We start from the raw sequence: 24023 nt of genomic DNA, 5'->3' as shown, positions 1-24023 counted from the left end.
TTCAAGACCAGCCCGGCCAACATGGTGAAACCCCGTCTCTACTAAAAATACAAAAAATTAGCTGAGCGTGGTGGCACACACCTGTAATCCCAGCTACTAGGGAGGCTGAGGCAGGAGAATTGCTTGAGCCTGTGAGACGGAGGTTGCAGTGAGCTGGAGCTGTACTCCAGCATGGCCGACAGAGAGAGACTCTGTCTAAAATAAAAAAAAATAAAAATAAAAAAGCATGTACGAAGATCCTGTAGTGAAGTGGGTGAGGAATAGTGTTGAAAAAAGAAAGAATGCTAGTATGGCTGGAGTGGAGTGGAGCAGGCAATGTGGCGATGAGTTTGGGGGACAGGCAGGAGTCAGACTCCGGAGGGCTTTCACGGCCATATTTAGAAGACTGCTCTTCAATGATTCACAGTTGTAAGTCAGTGATTACATGTGTTTTGTAAAAAGTAGTTTATTAGCAGAGAAGTAATGTTCAGAAGAGGCCAGAGAGCTAGAATCAAGTACCTGGGGAAGAATTCAAGGCAAGAAATGATTGTAGCTTAGACTAAAGTTGTAATGGTACAAAGATTACTGGAACCAGACAAATTATGTTTTAGAGATGTAAATAACAGTACCTGCTAGGCCCTGGGTTTAAGTACAGTTGAGGTGGTGTCTTTTTAGTTTTATCACTATCTCTCTAATGTATTTCTAGTTTATTCAATATTCTCTATGCTATCCATATTATCTCAATAGATTTAACATAATATATAAAATACACTTCAGTAAAATGTTTTATTGTATTTCAGTCATATCACTGGTTAACTGACTCTAAAACTAATCATCTATAAAATGTATTGTCCCTTCTACCAATACTTCCCAGTTTAATATCATTCTATATTTTAAAAAATGACGTAAGTTCCCGAATATTTTATGTAAGCTTTTTTTCATAATTCACCATTTTCACAATCTGACTTCTCCAAATAGATACTAATTGCCATGTTTGGTTCATGCATGTTTTTCTTTGCCTTTGGATATTTCTGGAAAGTCTTTTTGCTTCTCAAACAAGCACATTCTGATTATAACATTCACTTAACAGTTTTTGTTGTTATTGTTGTTTTGGCTTTCAATACTTTTGCATTTTGAAAGAACACTGTACTGGAATGGGTTAACATCATCATCTTTAGCATCCTGGTAGCATTATTCAGTAATTAATAAACAGACTTTAAACTTCTGCCTGGCTGGCTTTTGAAAAAGGAAACTGAGGGACCCCAAACTCAGCCACTCTTGTAGCTTCCATCTCCATTTCTTTTAATCCTGGCCAAGATGGCGGCCGTGGAGACTTTCTTCCGGTCATAGGCCCGACTGAGGGCAGCCATGCAATCAATGAAGAATGTGGTTAAGTTGATGTGACATTTAATTCAAGTAAGTGAATGTCTTTGCCAAAGAACACTAAGCACTCTTTCCTTTGCACTAATTCTATATCTTGCAAGTTCTTATATTATACCTGGAATGTTTAAACACTGTTTTTATTTTGTTACAAGTCTACTCTCAAGCAAACAAATAAAAATGCCCCTTTTGTACATTGTTGGTGTATTTCTAGAAGATATATTTGTTATGTGTTAGATGCTCATTAAATGTTTATTTCTTGTAAAACCTGAAGTACATGCTAAGTGTTTACAAAAAATATATAAAAATTTCACTCTTTTATAAGGCGATATTTTAAAATGCAAAGTCTGAATCAAGGTTGCAGTATTCAATTTAAAATTTTGTTGATGAATATCATTTTTCCTTTGAAGGTTTTATATATAAACAAGAATGCATATATTCATTTAAGTTACCCTTTAGAGTCTAATTATAATCCAGGGAGATTAAGTTCTCCGTTGTGATGTATTAGACACTGTGGAAAATTTTCTAGAAATTTCAAGCATAAACTAATTAAATTGCAAAATATAGTTGAAGCCATTGGATTTCCTTAGTATATTGACTTCACACATATAGAAAATCAAAGTTTAATTGCTATTCATGATGGATAACTCTGCTTCTATTAGCTCTGAGGAAGGTAAAATAGGCTTTTAGTAAGCAATAGAAATCCATCCAAACACATGTAATAGCATTTTCCTGGCTTGCTCATTAGATTAGCAGTCGTTGGAAATACAGTACTGATTCCATATATATTTTATATGCTCCAAATGGATGTTTTAAATTTTATATTAATGATATCAACTAAATAATTTTGAATACCATGGATGGAATCAAAGTCATTCTTCAGTGTCTTTCTTATAGATTAAAGAATACTTCAGAAAAACATAGAATTCTTCATGTTTTCAAATCTATCCTATTCAAAGAAAGTGTCTTTGATTGCTAGTATGGAGACGGTTATGTGGTGTAGTGGTGCAAAGGATGAAATTTGACTTAACTCTGGTTCCTACTCTCCTAAGTGTTGATATAAGGGAAAACATGCCAAAGAAATCTTTCCAACACTTTTTCAGCCCTTAGACACCCACTCTGGGTCTTTCCACAGACATAGAAAAATCAATGTTCTAAAATTGGCACTTCTGTTTATGTTTTCCCATAACCTCTAGAATTGATTTAGAAGTCTCTGTACCATGTAGACCTGTAGACTCCAACTCAAATCATTTTTATGGGGCAGGGAATAAGATGCAAAACGCCATGGTTTTGCTGGTTTTGACTTTCATTTTACTTTTGACCTATCATATAATTGGAATGCATAACTTACTTTTTCAGTGACAACCACTTAGAGTGTTTATTTTATCTTGAAATTATAAATTGTATACACTAAAATAAACATTGAATCATTGGTTAGATTCATGTCTCCCTTTCCCGTTTGTGAATTGCTGCTGCAGCACTACTGAATGATTTGAACATTAAGCCACATTTCATATTCTATCCTACGAACCCATTGCCGTGTTTCAAACGCTCTCAAAATATAAGAAACTGAAATAATAATTATTCTACAGTTGTGAAATAGCCACTGTAATTTCTAATTATGGCTACAATTGAGAATGGACATTTATGTTTATTAATAATTATGTTAAGGGCTTTGTTTTGTTTTGTTTGCTACAACTTTTCAAATTTAGCTTGTGTTCATAACTACAAGTATAAAGCTGCTTGGTTATATTAAATAAATTGGCTTCCTAAAAATTAAACAGTAAATATATTTTTAAAACTCTTATATTTTTATGTGTTCTAATTTTGCTTCTTGACTCCCTTTTCTATATGGACAATGCTTATGGAATTAGAAGAATAATAACTAGTGAATAATCTTTGTTATGTTTTATCTTTTTTGTTAAAATGTATATGTGACAATCTTTCCTTCCTTCCTTCCTTCCTTCCTTCCTTCCTTCCTTCCTTCCTTCCTTCCTTCCTTCCTTCCTTCTTTGTTTCACTCAGGCTGGAATGCAGTAGTGGGATCATAGTTTATTCAGCCTCAACCCTGTGGTCTCAAGCAATCATCCTGCCTCAGCCTTTGACTAACTAGGACTACAGATGTGTACCACCATACCATGTGACAATATTGGTAAAGTTTTCCATAGTAAGAGAAAGACACTTTAAAATATGTCCAGTTCATAGTTAAACTTGCTATTTAAAATAAGTTTTTGCTACTTTTTTGCAGAGCTTAAAAACAAAACTATTTATCTTTCAATATATTATACCCTAAAATATGTTTCAGTTTATGATAGAGATTTTATTCTCATTAATAAAAAAATACTATCCTTAAAGAAAGATTGAACATAAAGAAAACATTTTTACAGGCAAACAAAAAGCACTTCGATATGTGGACCTAAAATTAGAGAGAATTGTATTTAAAAATATTAACATTAGGCTACATAGATAGCTTACTCATCATTCTCTTGACATCATAATAATGGTTTATTGTGTTTCAAGATTGTGATCAGATCTACTTAGACATGGTCGTGAGCACTTTTTACAATGCAAACAACTGGTACCTTGAAGTTCCTGGGTTGTGATGGAGCTGTGTAGTCTATTCTTAACTTATTTGGCACAATGAAGTAATCAGCCCAGAACAATAAATTATGTAATTAATCTCATGAAGCCAACAGTTTTATGTAAATGCTAGTGATTTATTTCTTTGCACATTTGAAAAGTTTAATTTCCACTTTTTCTCTGAAAATAGTAGTTTTGAAATAAGTTAATATATTAAAATATATATCTAGCTTAATAAATTATTATAAATATAATAGATATGCTAATGTTATTGTGTATCTTCAATCCATATTTGAAAGAGATGTACTTTAATTATTATCTTTAATATATGCTTCACTTTGTATTTGAGAGAACAATTACATATCATTTAAAGGTTCATCGCTAAGTCTTACCACCAATCACAGAATGAATACGGATGGACACTTTGGGCAAATATGTTCCAATAAAAAAATGAAACAAAATATTGATATTAGTTTCATGGCATATTTTCTTCTTCTTCTTTTTTTTTTTTTTTTTTGCTTTAGTAAATTCTTACTTGTCAAGAAAATAACACAGATATATAGAGGTAATTGATTTTGTCCAGTGCCTCTTAGCAGGGAAGCACAGGAGGAAAAAAGATATCATTGCATCTTTATTATTTTTTTATTTCAATAGGTTTTGGGGGAACAGGTGGTGTTTGCTTACATGAATAAGTTTGTACTGAACACCAGACTAGAAAAATTATTGAAGAAATGGGGCAGATAATATAAATACAGATAAATGGCAAAGTACTTTTAATTCCATTATGAATTCTGGTAAAATGTCTCCATTTCTCCCATTAATAACAACTAGACAAGCTGGTTATTTAAAAAAAAATCAATTTGATGCAATCAGAGAAGTAACATAACGAAGAATTTTAAGGCCCAGGTCTACAAGATGTCCAGATAGAGAAGCGGCCAATATCAGGTTCTGCTTTCTCCATGGTGGCCATTGCTTTTATTAGAAAAGGGGCTAAAAGGCTCAGAAAGTGTTTTGAGATCTTCCTGTGTATAGAGAGAAAGAGGTTTGCTCTTATTAGAAAAGGGGCTAAAAGGCTCAGAAAATGTTTTAAGATCTTCCTGCGTATAGGCAAAAAGAGGTTGGAGACCAAGTCCTGGCAAGGTTTGGGGCTCTAATGACACCATGGTGCAGGTAACACCTTGGACAGCCTGAACACAATGGATTGATACTTTCATGCTCTGGAGAAATAAATGCTATCCTAGAGCTCTATCGCCAGTGAGAAATACCACTATATTTCATGAATGAAGGTTAAACAAGGACATATTTCACATACACATTAAGACAAGCTATGAAGATTCAAGGAGGCATGATTAGGTAAGAGGACTAATACTGATAGTATTGATAAGTAAAAATGCGAAAAATAATATACACCTACATACTATGAAAATACGCAGTAACACTAGCATATAAATCAGGAGGAAGTGAATTGTTCCAAAATGTCTTTCACAGTTGCCAAGAAGATAAAGGTGCCAATCTATAATAGACTTAGAAGAGTCAAGTATACATGTTTTAATCTCCAAAACTGCTAATGGAGTAGTAAAAAAATGTAAAGCTCTTAAGATAATGGAGGGGCAGGTGGAATAATGAAAATATTCAGCCATTCTAAAGTACAGTAAGAAAAGACATAAAAAAGGTGATCAAGCAGATAGAAAAACTAAAAGAACATAACACATTTTAAAGCCACATGTTAATACTTATGTTAAATGCAAATAGACCAAATTTCCTAGTTAAAAAACACATTTTTAAGCTGAATAAACACACACACACACACACACACACACACACACACACACACACAGAAGGCAGTGAGATTATATATTTAAAGCATTGAAAGAGAATAAAATGCCAGCTAACCCTACCACATCTAGCAAAACTCTCCTACAAAAATGAGGAAGAAATTAAGAAATTCTCAGATAAACAAAAGCTGAGGGTATTCATTACTACAAGACTTGTCCTACTAAAAAAAAAAAAAAAAAAAAATTAAGTGGATCCTTTCATTTGAAATGAAAAGATGCTAGACAGCAATACAGAAGTATAAGAAAACATAAAGTTCTCCAATAAAGGTAAATACATGGATAAATACAAAACTTGTATTATTGTAATTTTAGTTTATAACTCAATTTTCAGTTATTTTATAAAATTTAAACTACAAAAGCATAAAAATAACTATAAATCCATATTAATTGATACACAATATATAAAGGTGTAATTTGTGACATTCATAACATCAAGCAGGAGAGGGCAGAGCTATAAAGTAGACGTTTTTCTAGCTGGGCGTGGTACACGCCTCTAGTCCCAGCTACTCAGGAGGCTGTGGTAGGATGATCACTTGAGCCTAGGAGAGAGCTATGATTCTACCACTGCACTGAAGCTCAGGTGACAAAGTGAGACCCTGTCTCAAAAAAATAAATACATAAATTTTTTTATTAGTTAGAAATTAAGCTGTTAACAGTTTAAAATAGATTGTTATAATTTTAAGATGTTTAATGTAATCCCTGTGACAGTTTGACGGTTACAAATTGAGTATTTTAGGTAAGTTTGACATTTGACCTTCAGCTAATAATATAATAATTAAGTTCATTATGGGGTAATTTTAATAATTTTTGGAGATATTTTCTGAGACTCTTAAAGTGACAAATCTGGCACTAATTTTTTTGTATTAATTATTATGTTGATTATATTGCTTTATATTCAAATAAGCCCACTTTTATTAATCCAGTGGGTATAATAGAAAAATTATTCATTGAGTCATTCCTTTGTCTTAACAATATTCCTTCATATATTTTGAGCATAAAATATATTTTTTACATATATCATTGGTATAAAAATAATTTAATGATGTTTTAATATGAACTTACATATTTATTTACAATATTTTATGGTTCTGTGTTTACACGTACACTCACTTTCAGACACAGGACTACCTACATTCTATCTAATTTTCTTATTTTTACAAGGTATCATTTTAACTCAGTGTTTTAGAAATTGAGTAGAAACTACAGTACTTATATTTTGGTCTAATTTTGATAGGCTTGTGTTTTGTTATAAAATATCTTGAAAATAAATATGTCTTGAGAATGTATTTTTATATATAATGTTATAAGTTTTCAAAAATAATTATGAGTGTTTTTTCACAGAAGCTTCTATTATGAAATATGGAATATGATTCACTTGTTAACATTAACTATATGTGTACAAACAAGGCTAATGACTTTAGTATTAAGAATATATTATTTGTAAGATATTGATTTAATAGCTCATTAAATATAACAATTATTCTGACTACATATATCACTGCAACTTGTCTCCTTCTCAGGCCAAATAAATAAAATATTGCCCAAAACAGCTAAATAGTAAACTTGAATCTTTTAAAAACTTGACACATTGTGTACGAGTCTAGCTTAGACTTAAGAAATATAGAATATTTATTAAGGTATTTATAAATTTCTTCTCTATGGCTAAAATTCACAGGCATTTTAAAATATTTTACCCAGTGGGCTATCCCAATCTTGCTTGTTATTATCCTTTCTGCAGTTCAAACCTTAGATTCCTGCCGTTAAATAAAACAGTTTTATATTTGATGAAAAGTACTTTACATCCCTCTACAAAAGCTATTCAGTTATTCCGTAGTGGTGATATATTATAGTTTAAGAGCTTATCAAAGTGAATGGGGCATTTTATAGAATAATTGTAATTTTTAGACTTTTAAGTATTTAGTTAAATTGTAACAATGTATTATTTTGAGTTGAAAGTGAAGAATTATTGATAAATGGAGACAATCCAACCTCAGATCTACACTTGGCTTGTATCTGTTACATCTATATACTTCTCATCAGAACTTCTGTCAATTTAATTGATAAACAAAAGTGTTTAATATCACCTCAGAGTCACATTCCATATTTATTGTAACAGTGTGACTTTTGCAACATAATAAAACTCTTGAAGGCTTAGTTTTCCCATCTGTAAAATGGGCTAAATTGTACCCAGTTTTGGTGAGGATGTAAAAGCCAGGATAACTGTGGGTCTCTAAAGTATTAGATATTGAAAAAATGAGAGTATTTCTCTCTCTCATCATTGTGAAAGTCAGTCATTGTATGTGTTTGTTTTCTGATATCACTAACACATCCCATAAGCAGAAAGGCAGGATCTTTTTTTTCTTCTTCTGATATATTTTTCTGCTTCAACCACAGACATGGTCCCTGTCACCATCCACCTCAACTTCATGTATCTTCTGCTTCTACCCGTGTAACAAGTACATGTATATAAATAGTATTATTAATAACATTTGAAACTGTCTACATTGTGTATAAAATGATGCCACAGGTTTTTAAATACTACAAAATCTGCAGCTCCAATTAATACATTTAAAAATGAAGGAAGTTGTTTTAAATAATCAAATATTAGTACCTAAATGTTTCAGAATCAGATTATGGAATAGCCTCAAAGAAATTACATTTGCTGAAATTCTTTAGTCGATTATTAATTACATGTCTCCTTTTTGGGGACTCAGTATCAATGGTGAAATTTAAAAACATATCTGCGTATCCAAGTGGTCATGTGTGCACTAGCTAAAATAAACAATTTTAGAGTTCAGAGTACATGGGTTGAAATTTCATCCCAATCTCGTATGTCCTGTATGACATTGGGAAAGTACTAAATCTCAGTTTTCCTATCTATAAAATTGTCTAGCAAAAACATATATCTCAATGGGTTATTGTGAGGAAAAGAGTAAACAGGATAGTGGAATATGCAAAGAAAATATACGGTTTTGTTTGTTTGTTTTGAGAGGGAGTCTTGCTCTGTCGCCCAGGCTGGAGTGCAGTGGTGCCATCTCGGCTCACTACAAGCTCCGCCCCCTGGGTTCACACCATTCTCCTGCCTCAGCCTCCCGAGTAGCTGGGACTACAGGCACCCACCACCACGCCTGGCTAACTTTTTGTATTTTTAGTAGAGACGGATTTTCACCGTGTTAGCCAGGATGGTCTCGATCTCCTGACCTCGTGATCCGCCCGCCTCGGCCTCCCAAAGTGCTGGGATTACAGGCGTGAGCCACCGCACCAGGCCATAAGTCTTAACTATATGTAATTTACTAAAGCCTTTTACTGAATCATCTGAACTTAAAAAAGTAGCTTTATCTACATTAAAATCTTATGAAAAATGTTTTAGTCAAATTTGGACATCATAGAATTTAGCTAGCATAGTAGATGAGGTAAATAATAAAATCTAATAACAATAAAATCTACCTTTAATTAATCACTTACAATGCGATAGACCTCTTAGTAAATCCAAGCATGTTTTTCTCCCTTTGGATTCTTTGTCAGACCAGTGCTGAACACCAGTGTAGATTTTGGTGTTAACTTTCGTTATTACAATTGCTGCCTCTGCTGCATTTCTTTATAGTAAGTTTGAATTAAACAAAAGTGCTTGAACATTGAAAAATTTTAACTCATGAGAAGATTCATATTTTATTCATCATGTGTTATAGGATTTATATGAGACTGAACAAAATTAATGCAGCTAGTGTTAAAATATTTAGTCATAAGGTAACATAAAAACTTCTAGTCACAATATTATTCTATGAAATATGCATGACTGTTATGTTTAAGAAATATATATGGATTTTTAAAGTATGTATTTTCAGTTTTCTCTGACAGTGTTTTCATTTTCATTTTTTTTCCAGATTGACTAGTACTTAAAACAACCTCAAAATACATATATTTTCTCAAAAATAACTGCAAGAGTAATGGGCATTGAGATAGCAAGGTTCTTATTCCTCTTTATTTAAATCTGTAAAGCAAAGTGGCAAATTAAAACTGAGATACTATTATATTCAATTCATAACATAATTTGATACAAATGAAAACTTTTTTTTACAAGGTAACAAAGTAACTGAAAATGAGTAGATCCAGCACAAGTGAAACAATGTAACCATCTTGAGGCAATAACCTAGTAGGCCACTGTTGTGAAAACAGAAAATGGGAGGAACACATAGATTGACTTAACTATGGGGCTGCAAACTTAATGTTTTAAGTCATGTTACTCATACACTAAGTATTGAGGTATTTTTATGTTTTTTCAAAACTAAATAAATTCACTGAAACTTAATCAGCCTGAATAGCCAGAATGTTTTAAATAGAGCATTGTAAATTTTGAGACATCATATTTTCTACTTTTTTTTTTTTTTTTGCTAGGGTCCCAAGTTTTGCTATATTCAGGCTCGTGTTACAGTAGTTTTGTTGTGGGTTTACGTTCCTAATTATTGTGCATTATCATGATGTGTATTATTCTACTCATGATTTTCCCTATCCTCCTCCTCTTCAGCTATTTTCTCTCCTAATATCATTAAAAAGCAAAAATTAAACAATTGAACATATGATAATAATTAATGCATCCATTACTAATAACTCCATCATCATCCAAACCATCTCTTGCTTTTATGTTGTGTAAATAAAGTCATATAGATGCCTAAGAATGTCAAATGACTATGAATTAATTTATTTGCCTTTGAATAACAAAGTCCTTATGAAATCATGTCATTGTGAGAGAACAGAAATACTCTCAAAGAAAGTATCACTTATTTTAATGTTTAAATACAGAACAGCTGAAAATAAGTGTCTCAGTGAGTGATACTGTACTGGGAAAAGGATAATCAGATTCAGAGAAGTACTTTTATGTGTACTTTTAAATTTTTTGTTTTTTTCTGTGTTATCATATAAATATTTACACATACAGATATCTATATAGCAATTCTGGTAAAATTAGTGGATTTAAAATATGTGAGCATTTGATTATATTATTTTAAAATTGTGTATTCATTGTTCAGAATACAACAGTGATTATAATTGTGGTTAAATTAATTGTTGGTTTTAGTGGATGTTGTATAATTTAGCATGGTACATGTAAGAATGTTGGCAGGCTTTATATTGATATGATGAACTGTTTCTGTGGTAGAAGGAAGATGCACAGCCACAAGAATTGTAGAATTCTTTCTGAATTGTTTTTTTTTTTGTAAACTAATATAATCTATATTGCCATTATTTCTGTCCCTGTCCCAAAAAAATAATTCAAATAAACAAAAGACCTGTAGGTGTCTGATCTTACCCAAAAACTGAAACACAACAAATGAGGTGATTAAACTAGAAGGCAAAGAAATATAAAAAACTAAATGAAGTGTATACTGATCTGAGATAATGCTAGTAACAACATCAACATTCATACCATAAAATAAATACATGATTATTAAATAAATTTTAAAAAAATTTCACCATATTTGTGAAAAATGTTGATTTGCTGTTTGGATAGATGTTGATTATAAAATGTAGACTCTGTCCAAATTATCAAAGAATGATTTAAAATATACAGTGATTCTGACCAGTTTATTGACTAATATGACTAGTTGCATATTCAATATCTGTTTGAAACATTGTGTACATAGTAAAGATTTAAGAGAATCAAGGTTATGACTATTGACTCTAATGCAATAGGCGAACTGTTTGCCAGACCTAATTGTCTTCAGGAACTGGTCTGAACAAAAATTGAGATTTGATTCCTCTCATTTCTTCTTCCTCATTTCTTTATTCCTTTAATCTTTGTGATTTCTAATCACTTTTCTAAAATTTAAACAGACAAAATACATTTATGTATAATTAGAAGATAATATTCTTGCTTTTAAAATGTATCTGAGTCATGTATTTTATTACATGTATTCAGAGTATTTCTCTTATGGAAATTATATAATGAAATGGATGGAAACTTAATATAGTGCAGACTTCTAGAAAATGAAATAGTTATTTCATTTAATTGAAACGTTCATATGAACTTTTTGGAAACTGACAATTAGATTCATATTCACTGTAATTTTCACCATCTTTTGATACATTCTGCCAGTTCTAAACCTTACCTGCATGTACGAGATAGTAGATAAAGATTGTTTCCTGCAGTCTCTTGATCTGAATTATCTTTTTCATTCCCTTTTCTTGAAGATTTAATTATATCTAATTGTCTCCATCATCACTGTTAATTTCATATTTCCAAAAGTCAACTTTTTAGCTCTTCCTTATGTCATAACTGCACTTGGATATTCAGCTTAACAAGATAAATATCAAAATCATTTACATATTTTAAAAATCACATTGCCGTGACCCTATTATCTTAATGATCCAACTAAAGTTCATGGGGAGAAATTCTGACCAGATCCCTATTTTAGTATCAGTTTTTCTACAAATTTTACTCTTAAAATTTCCTTCAGACCATGTTTCCTAGCTCCTGTTTCTCCATTCTATGGGTTCTTTTTCAAATTATTTGTGTAAATGCATTTCTGTTTATATAAATTTGTTTATCTTTCAAGTCACAATAGGAGTTCTCTCTTTCTGGAAGCTATGTCGGAATTCTAAATTAATTTATGTTACCATATTTGTACTTTGCTAGTTCCTTTTGCATGTCTTTATCACAGCAATCGCCATGTTACATTGACATATGGTTTTCAAGTATGTCATCACCGATGTATGAGTTGTTTAGCAGCCAACAGACAATCTGGAGTTCAATAAAATTGGATGAACTAAACTGAATTAGACAACAAATGTACTATGGCTCTATGGGGCCTGTCATTATTCCACTCAAGAAGTAAATCACTTTAAACGGTTCACTTTGTACTTGTCCCAAGCCCTCCAAATGTAATTTATTTTTTGAGAAACAATATTGATATTTAACCATGATTTTAATTAATCACTACTTGTTTAGGGAAATTGTACTATCAGTTGCTCTTGCAATAAAATCATTACACAGCATTACATCCTTTAAGAAAGCTTAATTTTATTCATGTGTATCTTTTTTGTCACTTCTAAGAACTCATGTAGTGTCATACCTAAGTACAAGACTGCATATCCCACGCTTTCTCATTCTTTTTTCCCATCATACAGTATTTAGTCCATTCTTTAAGATGTTATTCATGAGTCACCTTTAACGAGAGATCTCTGATACTGATATTCTAATATACACTGAACATACAAAAACAGAAATCTGTAAGTTAGAATTAAATGATTAAATAGACATGTTTCTGAGGACTCAACATGGGAAATAATATTCCCTCTAACAAATAATTTTTACTTATAAAAATGATTAATCATGTAAGTCTTTAAAATTTTGGCAAATCCTCAGTATTTGGAAAAATTTAACCTAACGAAAACGAAAGGATTAACACATTCCCTAGGAGATGGGTCTCTGCTTTTGAAGAAAGAGTAGCATGAATTAACTTTAAATTGCTTTATTTCCCAGAGCTAGAATGTGGTCCCCAAACTAGGTTTTTAATTGGTTCCTGAAGCTCTTTTTTCTTAAATAAAATCATCAAACTCACTCTAAAATGGAATTTGAAACCACATTAGCCCAAGGCAGTAAAAAGCAAAACAAAACTTAAGTCCAAAGTTTTTTTTAGTCTATTTTTACTTGTTGTGAAATCCCTAAAAATGAAAAATCAACATTGTTTAGTCTAATGTTTGTTTTTTTTCTTGAGCAGTGACAATCACAGGAAGAAACTCCTTTTAATATAAGGCAACTTGTACTGAAAATATGTACTAGATTTTAAAAACTAAGGGAAAACAATTCAAATATAAATAAGAATTTTAAACATAGGCCAGGTGCAGTGGCTCAGGCATGTAATCCCAGCACTTTGGGAGGCCGAGGTGGGTGGATCACTTGAGGACAGGAGTTTGAGACCAACCTGGCCAACATGGTGAAACCCCATCTCTACTGAAAATACAAAAATTAGCCGGGCGTGGTTGTGCAGCTTTTAGTTCCAGCTACCCAAGAGGCTGAGGCAAGAGAATTGCTTGACCCCTGAATGTGGAGGTTGCAGTGAGCTGAGATCACACCACTGCAGTCCAGCCTGGGCGACAGAGTTAGAATTCGTCTCAAACAAAAAAAAGAAAAAAAAAAGAATTTTAAACATATTTGGCAGCAGCTTTACAATATTAAATTAAACAGATTAAAGAGTAATTCTATTTTAGCATTTATTTTATCTGTTGCTTTCTCTTGCCATATGTGTATTGTGCCTGCCATGAAATAAGTCATTATTTAACTTAAAGAGGGTCAATGAGGTGTTGAAGACGGAGTTTTCTTCTTTTACTCTTAACAATGGGTATGTATAATTTGTTTAAAAGAAATTTAAACCTGCTTATTGCAACCAGAAAAAAACAGAGAATACTCTCCTAGCTCTCAGCATTTATGTATTGCACAAGGCTTATTCTATTACATTTGGTGTAAAACTTTACCATGTACTGTTTTAGTCCATAGTAAAGTTTTAGTCCACTTCTCTACACACCACAAACCTTTTTGTTTCTTTTCTTCTTCTTTTTTTTTTTTTTTTTTTTTTTTTTTTGAGACGGAGTTTTGCTCTTGTTGCCCAGGCCCAGGCTGGAGTGCCATGGTGCAATCTCGGCTCACCACGACCTCCGCCTCCCAGTTCAAAGGATTCTCCTGCCTCAGCCTCCTGAGTAGCTGGGACTACAGGCATGCATCACCATGCCCAGCTAATTTTGTATTTTTAGTAGAGATGGGGTTTCTCCATATTGGTCAGGCTGGTCTTTAACTCCCAACTTCAGGTGATCTGCCCACCTCAGCCTCCCAAAGTGCTGGGATTACAGGCTTGAGCCACTGCGCCCAGCCCACAAACCTCTTTCTAAATGATGCAAAAAGTGAAGTAAAGTTTTTACAGAGCCTAGCTAATATCATCCTTAATTTCTGGCCTTTTATCATTACTTATGCTTACTAATTAGCTATATTTTTTGTTTGTTTTAGAAAATTGAGGGTACTGATCATGTTACTAAATTCTAAGCCATTCATAATGCTATTAATGCAGGACAACTAGACCATTTTAAACAGGAAAATAAACATCAAAGAGCATATATATATATATATATATAAATAGAGACAGAGAGAGGGATTTTAAAAAATGGAGAAATTCAGAGAGTTGATTCTCACCAATTGTTATGGCCTCCAAGTCACTGCAAACACTATGTAGCCAACACTAAGCTATTGCTCCTGAGGGAAATACACGGTGAGGTTTCTGTGAGCCTCTGATCATAACATTTTTAAACCTGATAATCCATAACTTTGTTTTATGTGCATTTCTGTTTAATTTTTGGGAAAAAGCTAAGTTTGGGAGAAACTGAGGCAGGGCTTCCATGTCTGACATAATGTAAAAGAGTCTTGGAACATGTCCGGGGTCCAGGGTCTGAAACCCCTTGTGGCCTTTGGAACACCAAGCTCTGTGCTAAAGGATGGAAGGCTACCCTGACGCACCATAATCTAAGCCCAGGGCATAAAATCCCTTGTGGCTTGGATAGAATCCAGGGCTCGTGGCTCTGGAATGTGTCTAGATTTGCTTGCTCCTTGCTCCTTGCTCTCCCAGTGTCAATTGTATCTGGAATTAAAAGAACCTGGTCTCTATTAGCTCAAGTAGCAGAGCAAATGCTAAACCATCACAGCTGAAAATCATACGCTTAATACAACGAGTCCTTTTGACCTCCACATTCTCACCACCTGTCTCTCTGTTGGATTACCAATAAATAGCATGGGCTCCCAGAGCTCAGGGCCTTCACAGCCTCCATACACTAGCGATGGCCCCCGGTCCCAGCTTTCTCTCTCAAACTGTCTTTTTCTCAATCTTTTGACTCTGCCAGACTTTGTCACCCCCACGACCTGGTGTTGGGTCTGATCACCCCAACATTTAATGACACCTTATTTGATATATATGGTGTATGCTTAAACTTTGAACTTATTATCAACAGTACTATAACTCATGTCTGAGCAAGCTTATTTAACACACGTATTTTTTCTGTAAGATGCATCACAGCCTTCCTGGTATGATGCATTCTTATGATTTTATGTTGCCTTAGTATCCATTCTGAATTTAGGTTTCACTTTCTCACAGCAGAATTGGGGCTTAGTCACCCATGACTCAGTTTCCAGTTCACCATTCCCTCCCAGTCCTTCCATGTGGTTGATTTAGATATCTGCCTTAAACATCTGCATCCAGGTGACCACTTTTCTATGGGATAGCTGGATACAACCTACTTGACAACCCCCACTGACCTCCACACCCCACATGGACTAAGCAGACATGCAGCAGTGCCCACCTCTCAGTCACAGAATGATTCCATGGAACTCAGGCTCAGTTAGAACTCTTCGAGAAAAACATGCTCTGGCGACACGCTGGACTCCAACAAAGGCTTTGACCTACAGGGCCCTCACTTTCTCTTTTGCTCCCCACATGCTGGCAGAGCTTGTGTTTCCTGAATGGCTTCCCCCTTCCTGTTGAAGCTGCAAGGCCTGCTGCCCTTTGCTCTCTGGGATCTGTAAGTAATCAACCGCTTCCATTATTTCCTGTGTTTTATTGAGTTGCCTTCTCTAGGTCTCACCCGTCTGATACACACAAACCTAACTTCTTTCCTGCTCAGGGCTGTCTTAGAGAGTGACTATCTTGGTAAGAATAAACTGGACACAGATCAGACAAGAGCCACAAGGGCATCTCCCAGTATCAACTTTTCTGTGAGAGGAACATCTTGTCATGGGTTGACATTTGGGTATCAGGCATTTGCCATAATAATTAAGAATCCTATGAAAGGCACACTGTAAACCATGCCCACATTCCCTGGAGCCACATAAGGACAGGGTGAGAGTTTGTTGCCACTGTCCTGAAAGACCTCAAGACCAAATTGTTAGAAAAAAAATACAACACTTGAGTTTAGCAACACATCAGCGCTGCACTTCGTGACCGTTTTAAACAGCGAAATCAACATCAAAGAGCATACAAATGTGAAAAATGTGACACTCAATAGGCCTCAAAAGCAACACTTCTTTGCAGTGCAAGAGCTAAAACAAGAAAGTAAATTGTCACCTTGTTCAACCTCACCTGGAAAGATGCACATCAGACAATTCAAAGTTTTCACTGCTCTAAGCGTGTCCACAAAAGACCATAAAAGTGATGTGAGCATTGATTTGGACTTTGTACATAAATTGTAGTGAAGAGGCTATTTAGCCTACTGTCAAATACAAAGCCTCAAATACAGAAACATGAGAATAAGGAGAATTGACTCTCTGTCTCTTTATATATATATATATATATGTATATATATGTGTGTGTGTATATATATACACACATATGTACACATGTGCTATATACATACGTGTATATATAAAATAAAAAATATTTTATGTATATGTATGAAGTGTATGTGTATATATATGTTTTTGTGCATGCACATACATATAGGTGTGTAGTATTTGGAAATATGTATATGCATATGACTTTTGAAAATTCAGATGAAGGGGTATAGAAGAGATTTAATTTTTGACAGTTTAAAAATGCCTTCATAGATATACGGTGGTCCAGTAAACTTGGTATGAGCTTTACAAATACGTCATCTCATAATTGCCCTTTCAATAAATTGACTTTCTCTATAGTTCTTAATATTTAGGACAATATTTACCTGAATTAAGAAAAACTTCTACATTCTGTAGAAGTATATACAACAGCAATCTCCCTATGTCCTTGGAACTTTAAAAAGAAAGCATTTATAGAAAACTCACTTCCCCAAATGTAGAATATATACTGTGTTAGGCTGAATGCTGATTCCCCCAAGGATACCCATGCCCTAATCCCCAAAATGTGTAAATATGCTGGGTTACATGGCAAGGAGAAATTAAATTTGCAGATAGAATAAGTTTGCTTATCAGTTGATCTTAAGGTAGAGAGATATCATGGATTTCCTGTCTCTAACCCTCTCACTGTGCAAGAGTCAACTGTACATATATTTTCAGTTGATTCCCATGCAGCCAAAAATTCACTGTAACATTTGACTTCCCAAATACTTAGCTACTAATAGCCTACTGTTCTCAGAAGTCTTACCAATAACATAAATAGTTGATTAACATGTAGTTTGTATATTACACATATTCTATACTGTATTCTCACAATAAAGTAAGCTGGAGAAGAAAACGATATCAAGAAAATCATAAAGACAGAGGAAATATATTTACTATTTATTAAGTGGACCATCATACAGTTCTTTCTCCTGTCACCTTTAGCTGAGTAGGCTGGGGCAAAGGAGGAAGAGGAGGAGTTGGTCTTGCTGTCTCAGGGGTGACAGAGGTGGAAGAAAATTCACATATAAGTAGATCACATGGTTCAAACCTGTGGTTCAAGGGTCAACTGTAATTATAAAGGTCCTTAAAAATGGGATGGCTAAGTAGAAGAGGAAAGTCAGAAAAAGAGGTAAGATGACAAAACAGTTTCAGAGTAATATGATGTCAGGACTTAACCCTCCATTGCTGGCTTTGAAGATGGAGGATGGGGCCATAGCTAAGGAAGATGGACAGCTTCTAGAAGCTGGAAAAGGCAAGGAAATGGATTCATCCCTAGAGTCTCCAAAGGGAATGCAGCCCTGCTGACATTAGTGAGATTTCAGATTTCTGACCTGAAGAACTATAAGATAATAAACTTATAAGACAATAAATTTAGTTGTTTTAAGCCATTAAATTTGCAGCGATTTGTCGCAGCAATAGAAAATTAGTACATCTCTTCACCCTCTGTTCTGTTTCTCTAGCTCTGTACGTATAAATATGCTCATATATGCACATTATACATATATTAAAATATAGAAAACATGTAAATTTTTTTGAGATGGAGTCTAGCTCTGTCACCCAGGCTGGAGTGCAGTGGTGCAATCTTAGCTCACTGAAACCTCCTCCTCCTGGGTTCAAAGGATTCTACTGCCTCAGCCTCCTGAGTAGCTGAGACTACAGGTGCACACCACCCTGCCTGGCTAATTTTTATATTTTTAGTAGAGAGGGGTTTCACCGTGTTGGCCAGGCTGGTCTTGAACTCCTGACCTCAGGTGATCTGCCCGCTTTGGCCTCCCAAAGTGCTGGGATTACAGGTGTGAGCCACCGCTCCCAGCCATGTAATTTTTATATATAATAAACAAATACATTAGCTACCTGTTATTTATACTACATATTAGCATGCCTTTTTATATTCTGATTCAGATAATTCTAAATATTAACTCTACTCATATACGAACATATGCTTATTTTCAACCTGTACTTCTTAAGTTTTATATTTTAGAGAAGAAAAGCCTGAGTTGGTTCCATGAAATGAGGCATAACCATTAATATTTGGCACATAACTTAAATTCAAGGAGATTTGAAATCTGGCTTTCTCAATAGCAAATTTGCTCCTCATGCCAGTATTAGGCCTTCTATTCCCTGATCGGCCTCCTTATTACAGAGAAGTCCATGAAACCTGTGTAAGGGAGGGAGGGAAAACTTACATTACTTCAAAAACTGACCTCAGAATTCTTCTCAGGAAAGGAGCTGTGTTCATTGAACATGTTTTGGAACGAGTAGGACTCTGAAGATGTGAGAAAAGAATAGAAACTTCAACAGTAAAGACAGATGGAATGGCTGTACTAAGTTAAAAATAGGAATAATGATGGATAGATACCAAGCAACCCTATTAGCAATTTTGTTAAAGATATTATATCCCCATAGGACAATTTATTGTAAGACTGTGTTGCTTTGGTTGAATATAGTCTCAGTTTCTGAAGGTTGTGTTGTCTATAGGAGAAGGGGGCAGCCTCTGCCTCAGGGATTCTCTCTTCTAATCTCTCCACATCTACCACTCACTAACTTACAAGGGCCAAAGAGTTTTATTAATGTAACAGAAAATTGGAAGATAATTTTATTTAGAAGGAAGGAATTTGTACACACTGAAACTTGTCTGCTCTCTTCCCCATACCAGCCATCTCCCACTGGTTTGCCATTGTTTGAAACATTTCAATTCAATGACTCGTATAGCTCAAGAGTGCATTGCATTGGAAAGTTTTTATAATATTTTAATTTTTTTCATTTTGCTATTTACTTGGCCCTTAATTTTACATTTTGTAAGTATTTGTATCTTACAAACATGTCTGAAAATATAACTTCGTTATTTTTAAATGCAGGTATTAGAGGAAACAATTATTTGCCTAGGTCTATAGACAATTCTGAGGTTCTTCATCATGAAGAGCACCTCTAAGTTATTAACTAACCCCATGAACAAGGGACTGCAAAAAAGTTAGTCTTTACAATGAAAGCCATTTTTCAATGACTTTTACATGTGCTGGTAATACAAGTTATTGAAGTCCATTAGAAGCCACCTGAGAGAAGGAGGTTAAGGAATAACTTGTAAATATGGCAATGGCTGCAGAAAAATTAAAAAGTCACTAAACTATGTTTCATAACCATTTGAGAAATGATGGTGATATTGGACTCTCAAAATGAACAAAATAAAACCTTTGTTTACAAACTTCTATTCAGTGCAAATGATAAGAAAAAAAGTCATTTAGTAACAGTACAAAATTATCAACAGAAATATAAAATTCATAATTTGTGAGAATCTAATAATTTTTCATGTGTAGCAACTAAAATGCTAGCAAAAGATGCAGTGTGAGAAAATGAAGAGTTTTACTCTCAAATAGTACTACATACTGATGTACTGATGATAAGTTACATCCTATGAAGATGTTTTATAATACACAGAAAAAAACCAAACAACAAACCCAAAAGTCTTACTCCATTTATTACATCCATTACAAAATACCTTAGATAGAGTAATTTATACATAATAGAAATTTATTTCTCCTAGTTCTGGAGCCTGGGAAGTTCAAGATCAAGATGCTGGCAGGTTTAGTGTCTGGCGAGGGCTCCATTCCTCACTGATGGTGTCTTGTAGCTACATCCACATATGGTTGAGAGCATAAAGCTGTATTCTTAAGTGGTAGAAAAGCAAAATGGATAAAGGTGCAAAGACTCCCTCCAGTCTTTTTATCGGGGTGCTAATTCCATTCATAAGAGCAGAATCCTCATGATCCAATTACCTCCTAAAATCTTTCACCTCTAAATTCTGTTGCATTAAGGACTAAGTTTCAACATGTATTTTGAAGGTACACAACCATTCAAAGCAAACGCCAAACTCCATAAAACATGTCAAGCTAAGCACTCAAATAATTTTTAAATGATGATGAATGTTAAAAATATGCTTTCTTATTACAAAGAGCTGGCCACAACAAGAAAAAGACAAAATTATACTTAGATTTTTATTCATAACTGAAAACAAAATTCATTCTTGGAGGTACTGTGTTGGCTTCTGTACTGACAGTGCATTACCAACCATTGGATCTAAGAAGGATTATGCTTCTTGTAGAATCAAGCAAATCCTGCATCTTCCCAACAAACTGAGTGCTTTGCCGAGAGGCACTTGTGCCAAAGACATTGGAGATTAAATGAAAAAAATATAGGTAATGCTACAAAAAGTCACATGTATATTATTAAAGAAAAACGAGTACACCTGAGAATGTTTGAGAAAAAAAAAAGCCTGAATGTTTGAGAAAAACCTCCTGTACATGTAGAAATCCAATAGGTTACCAAAGGATGTGTTTTTCATGGGGTGTTCAACTGAAAGGTGAAATGCATGAATATATACAAGAAAAAATAAGCCACATTTTGCTGAGTGCTTTGATAATTAAAAAAAATGGCTGCAGAATTTAGCCCACATAACAGACATTTACCATCATATGATACAGTGGAACAAGCATCTGTAAGACTCTGGAGAAACATTTTTATAATATAATGAGATTTTTGGATTTTAAGTGAAATTGAATCTATGTAAAAATCGTGTTGCAAAAAGAAATTTTGAAATATTCCTATTGCTGCTTGGTATTCAGAGAGTAGGTGGCTATCAACAAGTCATAAAGTCTTATTGTAAGAAAACTGGATGATTTGCCCAACGAAGTTATATAATTTTTTTTCCCTTTCAGCACAACATATGCTTGTGTGGAAATTCTTTTCTCTGAATGTTCTGCTCAGCCTGAAAACTTGATTTTGATAGAAGAGGAAGAATTTTGCAAGGTGAGTAGCTAAAATAATATTTTGAGGTCTTTATGTTCTAATGCCAATATATGTGTCATCTAGAATTTTGTCTGTATTGATTATTTTTTTCTCTTGTGCATGGATTATGCTTTCCTATTTCTTGATACATTTCATAATTTTGAATTGGATTCTGGACATTTTGAATGTTATGATATAGAGAATATGGGTTATCTTCTATTTCTCTGAAGAATGCTAATATTTTTCTGTTTCATTTTAGCAGGCAATTGATTTGACAGTTAATCAGATAACAAAACTCTTATTTTCTGAAGTAGGTGGCAGATCAAATTTTCATCCTTTTTTTTTAGCTTTGGTGAACCTATGAGAAGGCCTATGTGAAGTTGGCCCCATGCTTGTCTGGTTCAGGAGTGAGCTATATATTTGGGCAGAATTCATACACAGAATTCATAGATCCACTTCCCTGGCTCTCTCCTTTCTGGAATTTTTCCCTTTAGATTCCAGTGGCTGTGATTGCCGTAAATTCTGGCTTCTGGTGTTTTCAAAACAATGAGACTGTGAGTTTTTCTATTGAAATGTTAGCCTTCCTGTCAGATATAAATATGGACTATCTCATGATAAAAGCAATGAAATGAGTAAATCACTCTTCATCCTATCTTCATCCCTGTTTCCAAGTGTAAAGCTCCTTCCAGTGTCTGCTTTGTTTTTCCACAATCTTCTACTTTCAGGTACTTGTTTTTATATATTTATTTTTCTAAAAACTACAGTTATCTTTCTTTACTCAGTTTAAAATTACTGAAATCAACAGTAAAAATGTAAAACAATAAAAACCTAATCTTTTACATACCATATGTTAGAAAACATATTTCATTAGAATATTTTTAGTACAGGCCAGGGGCTGTGGCTTATGCCTGTATTCCCAACACTTTGGGGGGCCGAGGCCAGTGGATCACTTGAGACCGGAAGTTTGAGACCAACCTAGGCAACATGGTGAAACCCTGTTTTTATTAAAATTACCAAAAAAAAAAAATTGCCAGGCATAATGATGTGCACCTGTGATCCCAACTACTGGGGAGACTGAGGCACAAGAATAGCTTGAATCCAGAAGGCAGAGGTTGCAGTGAGATGAGATCGTGCCACTGCACTTCAGCCTGGGTGACAGAGCGAGACTCTTGCCTCAAATATATATATTATCATATATATAATATATATATTTAGTTTATATATATAGTGTGTGTATATATAGTGTATATATACAGTTTATATATATATAGTGTGTGTGTGTATGTATGTGTGTGTATATATATATATGTAGGTAGAAATTAGTTATAGGATATTTAGGCCGAATAGACCACTACTCAGATAAAGCAAGGTATCAAGCAGAACTTTTTTTTTTTTTAACTAAAGCACTGTGGGAGGCTGAAGTTTTGTTTTGTTTTATTCCACACTAATTTCCACACTAATGACTTGCCTTGCAGTCGATGTCCTTGTGAGAAAAGAGAACCAAACAGAAAAATCATATTTATAAGTTGACCAAATAAATAAATCTGGAGGAAAATATCATCTACTTAAAAGATAATTGAAAATTATTAATAGATTATCATGTCCTCAAGCATATATCATTTTTATATATGGTATGCTATAGATAGAATGTTCTTCTTTTACCGTAGAGATTTTCTGAGACTTGACCAGTTTTTAAAGTGTCTCTCCAGGATTAAACAGTCATTAACTTTTGACCATTTGAGAATGACTTAAAGTTAATAAAGATCTATAAAATATCATTAAGTAGGACTGTGAGATTGCAATACTTTGGTTTTGATTATATAGAACTCAATACTTACTTGAGAAAACACACAGAAAAATGATTAAATAGAAAAATCACCATTTTGATACCACCATAGGCCTTCTGTTAAAAATGGGAAGTGTTGGCCCAGTGCAGTGGCTCATGCCTGTAGTAAGCCCAGCACTTTGGGAGGCCGAGGCGGGCGGATCATGATGTCAGGAGATCGAAACCATCCTGGCTAACATGGTGAAACCCCATCTCTACTAAAAATACAAAAATTAGCCAGGTGTGGTGGCGGGCGCCTGTAGTCCCAGCTACTCCGGAGGCTGAGGCAGGAGAATGG

The sequence above is a fragment of the Hylobates moloch genome, unplaced genomic scaffold, assembly GCF_009828535.3.
Source record: "Hylobates moloch isolate HMO894 unplaced genomic scaffold, HMol_V3 SCAFFOLD_17, whole genome shotgun sequence".
Lineage (NCBI taxonomy): Eukaryota > Metazoa > Chordata > Mammalia > Primates > Hylobatidae > Hylobates > Hylobates moloch.
Note: the sequence above shows the minus strand (reverse complement) of the source record.